Raw genomic sequence first — 10,000 nt, 5'->3', positions numbered from 1 at the left:
ACGCTTTTCGCAAGGCACCTTCCACTAGGGAAGCGCAAGCAACCCGAAGGCGAGTCGAAGACAACCCGAGGGACATGGAGGAATGCACCAGTGGAGTTCGCTGCACAGGCAGGGATCCGTCCAACTCGCACAAACCGAACACAACTCACGCGCCACGACGTACACTGTGCACCAGCCCCCCAAAACGAATCACCCCCCGAAGGACCAAGAAGCCCGACGAACGCGCGAAAACATTTAGAGAGGCCGAGCAAGCACCGGTTAGCGCGAATGCAAATAACAAACGCAACAGGCAACTTTCGAGGGACATACTTCTCGCAACAAGCTTCCACAAGGAAAGCACAGGCAACTCGTTCGCACGCCAAAGCCAACCAAATGGCAATTTAACCGAGGGACATGCATTTCGCAAGGCAACTTGTACAATTACCCGAGGGACATGGCATGCTTGCCAAGGCCGTGGCTTGGCATGCTTGCCAAGGCCGTGGCATGACATGCTGCTGGCCAAGGCCGGGCATGCCATGCTGCTGGACAAGGCCGTGGCAAGGCATGCTGATGGCCGAGGCCGTGGCAAGGCATGCTGATGGCCGAGGCCGTGGCAAGGCATGCTGATGGCCGAGGCCGTGGCAAGGCATGCTGCTGGCCAAGGCGTTGGCATGGCATGCTGCTGCTGACCAAGGCTTGGGCTTGCCATGCTGCCGGCCAAGGCCGCGGCATGGCATGCTGCCGGCCAAGGCCGCGGCATGCCATGTTGCTGGCCAAGGCCGTGGCATGGCATGCTGCTGGCCAAGGCCGTGGCATGACATGCTGGCCAAGGCCGGGGCATGGCAAGCTGCTGGCCAAGGTCGTGGCATGGCACGCTGCTGGCCAAGGCCGGGGCATAGCACGCTGCTGGCCATGGCCGTGGCTTGGCAAGGTTGCCAAGGCCGGGGCATGGCGTGCTGCTGGCCAAGGCTTTGGCATGCCATGTTGCTGGCCAAGGCTGTGGCATGGCATGCTGCTGGCCAAGGCTGTGGCATGGCATGCTGCTGGCCAAGGCCGTGGCATGACATGCTGGCCAAGGCCGGGGCATGGCATGCTGCTGGCCAAGGTCGTGGCATGGCATGCTGCTGGCCAAGGCCGTGGCATGACATGCTTGCCAAGGCCAGGGCATGGCATGCTGCTGGCCAAGGCTTTGGCATGCCATGTTGCTGGCCAAGGCTGTGGCATGGCATGCTGCCCTAGGCCAACGTGCCACCGCCACCGCCGCGGGCCGCCACTCGACGCATCCCGTGCTTGGCTATGTAGTTTCGATGCCACAAGCCAATGCCACAAGCCAAGCGATGGCATGTGCCAAGCGCCCGCCTAGGCATAGGCGTGGCCTGTGGCCTGGCCATGCTGGCCAGCCTTAAGGGAGGTGCCCCCCCCTTATAATAGCCTGTTAAGCCCTTTTCAATCTGGCAGGAGGAAACATCAAGCATGTTCGAGGAGTCATAATGGGGTTTTTTTAAAAAGTAATGGTTTTTTGCCAAAACTTTCAACATGAAAGTTGTATGAAATAATTTAATACACCATAAAAAAAATTATAAAAAAATATTTGGCCACCGGAATATTTTATTTTAATTTATTTCAATTTTAATACTTAAAAAATAATAAAAATTACTAAAAATACTCAAAAAATTCTAGAAAAATTCCAACAATTATAAGATGAGGCACTAGTAATTATAGTAATTTTTTTAATTATTTTTTTATTTTTAATTTATTTTATTATAATTTTTATGAGTAAATAAATAATTAAAAAGCCCGACGAACGTGCAAAAACTCTTAGAGAAACCCAGCAAGCATCGGATAGCTCGAATGCAAATAACAAACGCAACAGGCAACTTCCGAGGGACATACTTTTCCCAACAAGCTTCCACTGGGGAAAGCACTAGCAACGTGTTCGCAAGTCAAAGGCAACCAAACCGGCTATTACCCGAGGGACAAGCATTTCGCAGGGCAACATATACGTAAGTCAAAGCCAAACCAAATGGCAATTACACGAGGGACAGGATTGCTTGCCAAGGGCGTGGCATGCGATGTTCTAGCCCAAGGCCAAGGCACGCCACGCTGCGGGACAAGGCCGTGGCAAGACATGCGGCTGGCCTTGGCCTTGGCATGGCATGCCGCCGGCTTTGGCTGGGCTGCGTTGGCCTTGCCATGGAATGTTGCTGGCTTCGGATGGGCTGCCTCGGCCTTGGCCTTGGCCGTGGCATGGCATGGCATGCTGCTGGCCTTGGCCTTGGCCTTGGCATGGCATGCTGCTGGCTTTGGCTGGGCTGCCTTGGCCGTGGCATGGCATGCTGCTGGCTTTGGCTGGGCTGCCTTGGCCGTGGCATGGCATGCTGCTGGCCTAGGCCTTGGCATGGCATGCTGCTGGCTTTGGCTGGGCTGCCTTGGCCGTGGCATGGCATGCTGCTGGCCTAGGCCTTGGCATGGCATGCTGCTGGCTTTGGCTGGCAGCCTTGGCCGTGGCATGGCATGCTGCTGGCCTTGGCCTTGGCATGGCATGCTGCTGGCTTTGCCTGGCCTGCCTTGGCCGTGGCATGGCATGCTGCTGGCCTTGGCCTTGGCATGGCATGCTGCTGGCTTTGGCTGGCCTGCCTTGGCCGTGGCATGGCATGCTGCTGGCCTAGGCCTTGGCATGGCATGCTGCTGGCTTTGGCTGGCCTGCCTTGGCCGTGGCATGGCATGCTGCTGGCCTAGGCATGGCATGGCATGCTGCTGGCTTTGGCTGGGCTGCCTTGGCCGTGGCATGGCATGCTGCTGGCCTTGGCCTTGATATGGCATGCTGCTGGCTTTGGCTGGGCTGCCTTGGCCGTGGCATGGCATGCTGCTGGCCTAGGCCTTGGCATGGCATGCTGCTGGCTTTGGCTGGGCTGCCTTGGCCTTGGCATGGCATGCTGCTGGCTTTGGCTGGCCTGCCTTGGCCGTGGCATGGCATGCTGCTGGCCTAGGCCATGGAATGGCATGCTGCTGGCTTTGGCTGGGCTGCCTTGGCCGTGGCATGGCATGCTGCTGCCCTTGGCCTTGATATGGCATGCTGCTGGCTTTGGCTGGGCTGCCTTGGCCGTGGCATGGCATGCTGCTGGCCTAGGCCTTGGCATGGCATGCTGCTGGCTTTGGCTGGCCTGCGTTGGCCGTGGCATGGCATGCTGCTGGCCTAGGCCTTCGCATGGCATGCTGCTGGCTTTGGCTGGGCGGCCTTGGCCGTGGCATGGCATGCTGCTGGCCTTGGCCTTGGCATGGCATGCTGCTGGCTTTGGCTGGGCTGCCTTGGCCGTGGCATGGCATGCTGGTGGCCTAGGCCTTGGCATGGCATGCTGCTGGCTTTGGCTGGCCTGCCTTGGCCGTGGCAGGGCATGCTGCTGGCCTAAGCCTTGGCATGGCATGCTGCTGGCTTTGGTTGGGCTGCCTTGGCCGTGGCATGGCATGCTGCTGGCCTTGGCCTTGGCATGGCATGCTGCTCGCTTTGGTTGGCCTGCCTTGGCCGTGGCATGGCATGCTGCTGGCCTAGGCCTTGGCATGGCATGCTGCTGGCTTTGGCTGGGCTGCCTTGGCCGTGGCATGGCATGCTGCTGGCCTTGGCCTTGGCATGCCATGCTGTTGGCTTTGGCTGGCCTGCCTTGGCCGTGGCATGGCATGCTGCTGGCCTAGGCCTTGGCATGGCATGCTGCTGGCTTTGGCTGGGCTGCCTTGGCCGTGGCATGGCATGCTGCTGGCCTTGGCCTTGGCATGGCATGCTGCTGGCTTTGGCTGGGCTGCCTTGGCCGTGGCATGGCATGCTGCTGGCCTTGGCCTTGGCATGGCATGCTGCTGGCTTTGGCTGGGCTGCCTTGGTCGTGGCATGGCATGCTGCTGGCCTAGGCCTTGGCATGGCATGCTGCTGGCTTTGGCTGGGCTGCCTTGGCCGTGGCATGGCATGCTGCTGGCCTAGGCCTTGGCATGGTATGCTGCTGGCCTAGGCCTTGGCATGGCATGCTGCTGGCTTTGGCTGGCAGCCTTGGCCGTGGCATGGCATGCTGCTGGCCTTGGCCTTGGCATGGCATGCTGCTGGCCTTGGCCTTGGCATGGCATGCTGCTGGCTTTGGCAGGCCTGCCTTGGCCGTGGCATGGCATGCTGCTGGCCTTGGCCTTGGCATGGCATGCTGCTGGCTTTGGCTGGCCTGCCTTGGCCGTGGCATGGCATGCTGCTGGCCTAGGCCTTGGCATGGCATGCTGCTGGCTTTGGCTGGCCTGCCTTGGCCGTGGCATGGCATGCTGCTGGCCTAGGCATGGCATGGCATGCTGCTGGCTTTGGCTGGGCTGCCTTTGCCGTGGCATGGCATGCTGCTGGCCTTGGCCTTGATATGGCATGCTGCTGGCTTTGGCTGGGCTGCCTTGGCCGTGGCATGGCATGCTGCTGGCCTAGGCCTTGGCATGGCATGCTGCTGGCTTTGGCTGGGCTGCCTTGGCCGTGGCATGGCATGCTGCTGGCCTTGGCCTTGGCATGGCATGCTGCTGGCTTTGGCTGGCCTGCCTTGGCCGTGGCATGGCATGCTGCTGGCCTAGGCCATGGCATGGCATGCTGCTGGCTTTGGCTGGGCTGCCTTGGCCGTGGCATGGCATGCTGCTGCCCTTGGCCTTGATATGGCATGCTGCTGGCTTTGGCTGGGCTGCCATGGCCGTGGCATGGCATGCTGCTGGCCTAGGCCTTGGCATGGCATGCTGCTGGCTTTGGCTGGCCTGCGTTGGCCGTGGCATGGCATGCTGCTGGCCTAGGCCTTGGCATGGCATGCTGCTGGCTTTGGCTGGGCTGCCTTGGCCGTGGCATGGCATGCTGCTGGCCTTGGCCTTGGCATGGCATGCTGCTGGCTTTGGCTGGGCTGCCTTGGCCGTGGCATGGCATGCTGGTGGCCTAGGCCTTGGCATGGCATGCTGCTGGCTTTGGCTGGCCTGCTTTGGCCGTGGCATGGCATGCTGCTGGCCTAAGCCTTGGCATGGCATGCTGCTGGCTTTGGTTGGGCTGCCTTGGCCGTGGCATGGCATGCTGCTGGCCTAGGCCTTGGCATGGCATGCTGCTCGCTTTGGCTGGCCTGCCTTGGCCGTGGCATGGCATGCTGCTGGCCTAGGCCTTGGCATGGCATGCTGCTGGCTTTGGCTGGGCTGCCTTGGCCGTGGCATGGCATGCTGCTGGCCTTGGCCTTGGCATGCCATGCTGTTGGCTTTGGCTGGCCTGCCTTGGCCGTGGCATGGCATGCTGCTGGCCTAGGCCTTGGCATGGCATGCTGCTGGCTTTGGCTGGGCTGCCTTGGCCGTGGCATGGCATGCTGCTGGCCTTGGCCTTGGCATTGCATGCTGCTGGCTTTGGCTGGGCTGCCTTGGCCGTGGCATGGCATGCTGCTGGCCTTGGCCTTGGCATGGCATGCTGCTGGCTTTGGCTGGGCTGCCTTGGCCGTGGCATGGCATGCTGCTGGCCTAGGCCTTGGCATGGCATGCTGCTGGCTTTGGCTGGGCTGCCTTGGCCGTGGCATGGCATGCTGCTGGCCTAGGCCGTGGCATGGCATGCTGCTGGCCTTGGCCTTGGCATGGCATGCTGCTGGCTTTGGCTGGCCTGCCTTGGCCGTGGCATGGCATGCTGCTGGCCTAGGCCTTGGCATGGCATGCTGCTGGCTTTGGCTGGCCTGTTTTGGCCGTGGCATGGCATGCTGCTGGCCTAGGCCTTGGCATGGCATGCTGCTGGCTTTGGCTGGCCTGCCTTGGCCGTGGCATGGCATGCTGCTGGCCTAGGCCATGGCATGGCATGCTGCTGGCTTTGGCTGGGCTGCCTTGGCCGTGGCATGGCATGCTGCTGGCCTTGGCCTTGATATGGCATGCTGCTGGCTTTGGCTGGGCTGCCTTGGCCGTGCCATGGCATGCTGCTGGCCTAGGCCTTGGCATGGCATGCTGCTGGCTTTGGCTGGCCTGCCTTGGCCGTGGCATGGCATGCTGCTGGCCTTGGCCTTGGCATGGCATGCTGCTGGCTTTGGCTGGCCTGCCTTGGCCGTGGCATGGCATGCTGCTGGCCTAGGCCATGGCATGGCATGCTGCTGGCTTTGGCTGGGCTGCCTTGGCCGTGGCATGGCATGCTGCTGCCCTTGGCCGTGATATGGCATGCTGCTGGCTTTGGCTGGGCTGCCTTGGCCGTGGCATGGCATGCTGCTGGCCTAGGCCTTGGCATGGCATGTTGCTGGCTTTGGCTGGCCTGCCTTGGCCGTGGCATGGCATGCTGCTGGCCTAGGCCTTGGCATGGCATGCTGCTGGCTTTGGCTGGGCTGCCTTGGCCGTGGCATGGCATGCTGCTGGCCTTGGCCTTGGCATGGCATGCTGCTGGCTTTGGCGGGGCTGCCTTGGCCGTGGCATGGCATGCTGGTGGCCTAGGCCTTGGCATGGCATGCTGCTGGCTTTGGCTGGCCTGCCTTGGCCGTGGCATGGCATGCTGCTGGCCTAGGCCTTGGCATGGCATGCTGCTGGCTTTGGTTGGGCTGCCTTGGCCGTGGCATGGCATGCTGCTGGCCTTGGCCTTGGCATGGCATGCTGCTGGCTTTGGCTGGCCTGCCTTGGCCGTGGCATGGCATGCTGCTGGCCTTGGCCTTGGCATGGCATGCTGCTGGCTTTGGCTGGGCTGCCTTGGCCGTGGCATGGCATGCTGCTGGCCTAGGCCTTGGCATGGCATGCTGCTGGCTTTGGCTGGGCTGCCTTGGCCGTGGCATGGCATGCTGCTGGCCTAGGCCGTGGCATGGCATGCTGCTGGCCTAGGCCGTGGCATGGCATGCTGCTGGCCTTGGCCTTGGCATGGCATGCTGCTGGCTTTGGCTGGCCTGCCTTGGCCGTGGCATGGCATGCTGCTGGCCTAGGCCTTGGCATGGCATGCTGCTGGCTTTGGGTGGGCTGCCTTGGCCGTGGCATGGCATGCTGCTGGCCTTGGCCTTGGCATGGCATGCTGCTGGCTTTGGCTGGCCTGCCTTGGCTGTGGCATGGCATGCTGCTGGCCTAGGCCTTGGCATGGCATGCTGCTGGCTTTGGCTGGGCTGCCTTGGCCGTGGCATGGCATGCTGCTGGCCTTGGCCTTGGCATGGCATGCTGCTGGCTTTGGCTGGGCTGCCTTGGCCGTGGCATGGCATGCTGCTGGCTTTGGCTTGCCTGCCTTGGCCGTGGCATGGCATGCTGCTGGCCTAGGCCTTGGCATGGCATGCTGCTGGCTTTGGCTGGGCTGCCTTGGCCGTGGCATGGCATGCTGCTGGCCTTGGCCTTGGCATGGCATGCTGCTGGCTTTGGCTGGGCTGCCTTGGCCGTGGCATGGCATGCTGGTGGCCTAGGCCTTGGCATGGCATGCTGCTGGCTTTGGCTGGCCTGCCTTGGCCGTGGCATGGCATGCTGCTGGCCTAGGCCTTGGCATGGCATGCTGCTGGCTTTGGGTGGGCTGCCTTGGCCGTGGCATGGCATGCTGCTGGCCTTGGCCTTGGCATGGCATGCTGCTGGCTTTGGCTGGCCTGCCTTGGCCGTGGCATGGCATGCTGCTGGCCTAGGCCTTGGCATGGCATGCTGCTGGCTTTGGCTGGGCTGCCTTGGCCGTGGCATGGCATGCTGCTGGCCTTGGCCTTGGCATGGCATGCTGCTGGCTTTGGCTGGGCTGCCTTGGCCGTGGCATGGCATGCTGCTGGCTTTGGCTTGCCTGCCTTGGCCGTGGCATGGCATGCTGCTGGCCTAGGCCTTGGCATGGCATGCTGCTGGCTTTGGCTGGGCTGCCTTGGCCGTGGCATGGCATGCTGCTGGCCTTGGCCTTGGCATGGCATGCTGCTGGCTTTGGCTGGGCTGCCTTGGCCGTGGCATGGCATGCTGGTGGCCTAGGCCTTGGCATGGCATGCTGCTGGCTTTGGCTGGCCTGCCTTGGCCGTGGCATGGCATGCTGCTGGCCTAGGCCTTGGCATGGCATGCTGCTGGCTTTGGGTGGGCTGCCTTGGCCGTGGCATGGCATGCTGCTGGCCTTGGCCTTGGCATGGCATGCTGCTGGCTTTGGCTGGCCTGCCTTGGCCGTGGCATGGCATGCTGCTGGCCTAGGCCTTGGCATGGCATGCTGCTGGCTTTGGCTGGGCTGCCTTGGCCGTGGCATGGCATGCTGCTGGCCTTGGCCTTGGCATGGCATGCTGCTGGCTTTGGCTGGGCTGCCTTGGCCGTGGCATGGCATGCTGCTGGCTTTGGCTTGCCTGCCTTGGCCGTGGCATGGCATGCTGCTGGCCTAGGCCTTGGCATGGCATGCTGCTGGCTTTGGCTGGGCTGCCTTGGCCGTGGCATGGCATGCTGCTGGCCTTGGCCTTGGCATGGCATGCTGCTGGCTTTGGCTGGGCTGCCTTGGCCGTGGCATGGCATGCTGGTGGCCTAGGCCTTGGCATGGCATGCTGCTGGCTTTGGCTGGCCTGCCTTGGCCGTGGCATGGCATGCTGCTGGCCTAGGCCTTGGCATGGCATGCTGCTGGCTTTGGGTGGGCTGCCTTGGCCGTGGCATGGCATGCTGCTGGCCTTGGCCTTGGCATGGCATGCTGCTGGCTTTGGCTGGCCTGCCTTGGCCGTGGCATGGCATGCTGCTGGCCTAGGCCTTGGCATGGCATGCTGCTGGCTTTGGCTGGGCTGCCTTGGCCGTGGCATGGCATGCTGCTGGCCTTGGCCTTGGCATGGCATGCTGCTGGCTTTGGCTGGGCTGCCTTGGCCGTGGCATGGCATGCTGCTGGCCATGGCCTTGGCATGGCATGCTGCTGGCTTTGGCTTGCCTGCCTTGGCCGTGGCATGGCATGCTGCTGGCCTAGGCCTTGGCATGGCATGCTGCTGGCTTTGGCTGGGCTGCCTTGGCCGTGGCATGGCATGCTGCTGGCCTTGGCCTTGGCATGGCATGCTGCTGGCTTTGGCTGGCCTGCCTTGGCCGTGGCATGGCATGCTGCTGGCCTAGGCCTTGGCATGGCATGCTGCTGGCTTTGGCTGGGCTGCCTTGGCCGTGGCATGGCATGCTGCTGGCCTTGGCCTTGGCATGGCATGCTGCTGGCTTTGGCTTGCCTGCCTTGGCCGTGGCATGGCATGCTGCTGGCCTAGGCCTTGGCATGGCATGCTGCTGGCTTTGGCTGGGCTGCCTTGGCCGTGGCATGGCATGCTGCTGGCCTTGGCCTTGGCTTGGCATGCTGCTGGCTTTGGCTGGGCTGCCTTGGCCGTGGCATGGCATGCTGCTGGCCTTGGCCTTGGCATGGCATGCTGCTGGCTTTGGCTGGCCTGCCTTGGCCGTGGCATGGCATGCTGCTGGCCTTGGCATGGCATGCTGCTGGCTTTGGCTGGGCTGCCTTCGCCGTGGCATGCCATGCTGCTGGCCTTGGCCTTGGGGCTGGGCTGCCTTGGCTGCGGTTCTTATCACTAGACGTGCGTTGCGTGCGAAGGCGTGCAAAGGCGTGCGCGACCATGCGCGCAACACGCGCACCGTGGTCAAAAGACCACGCGCGCGGTATTCGCACAGGCCACGCTGCCCACGCCGCGGGCATGCCAGGCCGCCCAGGCCGTGCGCATGCCATGCCGTGCTGCCCAGGCCGGCTGCATGCCAGGCCGCCCAGGCCGTGCGCATGCCATGCCGTGCTGCCCACGCCGCGGGCATGCCAGGCCGGCTGCATGCCAGGCCGCCCAGGCCGTGCGCATGCCATGCCGTGCTGCCCACGCCGCGGGCATGCCAGGCCGCCCAGGCCGTGCGCATGCCATGCCGTGCTGCCCATGCCGCGCGCATGCCAGGCCGCCCACGCCCGCGCGCATGCCACGCCATGCTGCCCAAGGCCGCGCCCAGGCCGCGCAAGGCCGCGCCCAGGCCGCCCAAGGCCGCGCCCAGGCCGCGCAAGGCCGCGCCCAGGCCGCCCAAGGCCGCGCCCAGGCCGCGCAAGGCCGCGCCCAGGCCGCCCAAGGCCGCGCCCAGGCCGCGCAAGGCCGCCCAAGGCCGCGGTCCA

The sequence above is a fragment of the Camellia sinensis genome, unplaced genomic scaffold (genome assembly GCF_055761805.1).
Source record: "Camellia sinensis isolate YWXY unplaced genomic scaffold, ASM5576180v1 Unanchor4, whole genome shotgun sequence".
NCBI lineage: Eukaryota > Viridiplantae > Streptophyta > Magnoliopsida > Ericales > Theaceae > Camellia > Camellia sinensis.
This window is presented reverse-complemented; position numbering follows the sequence as displayed.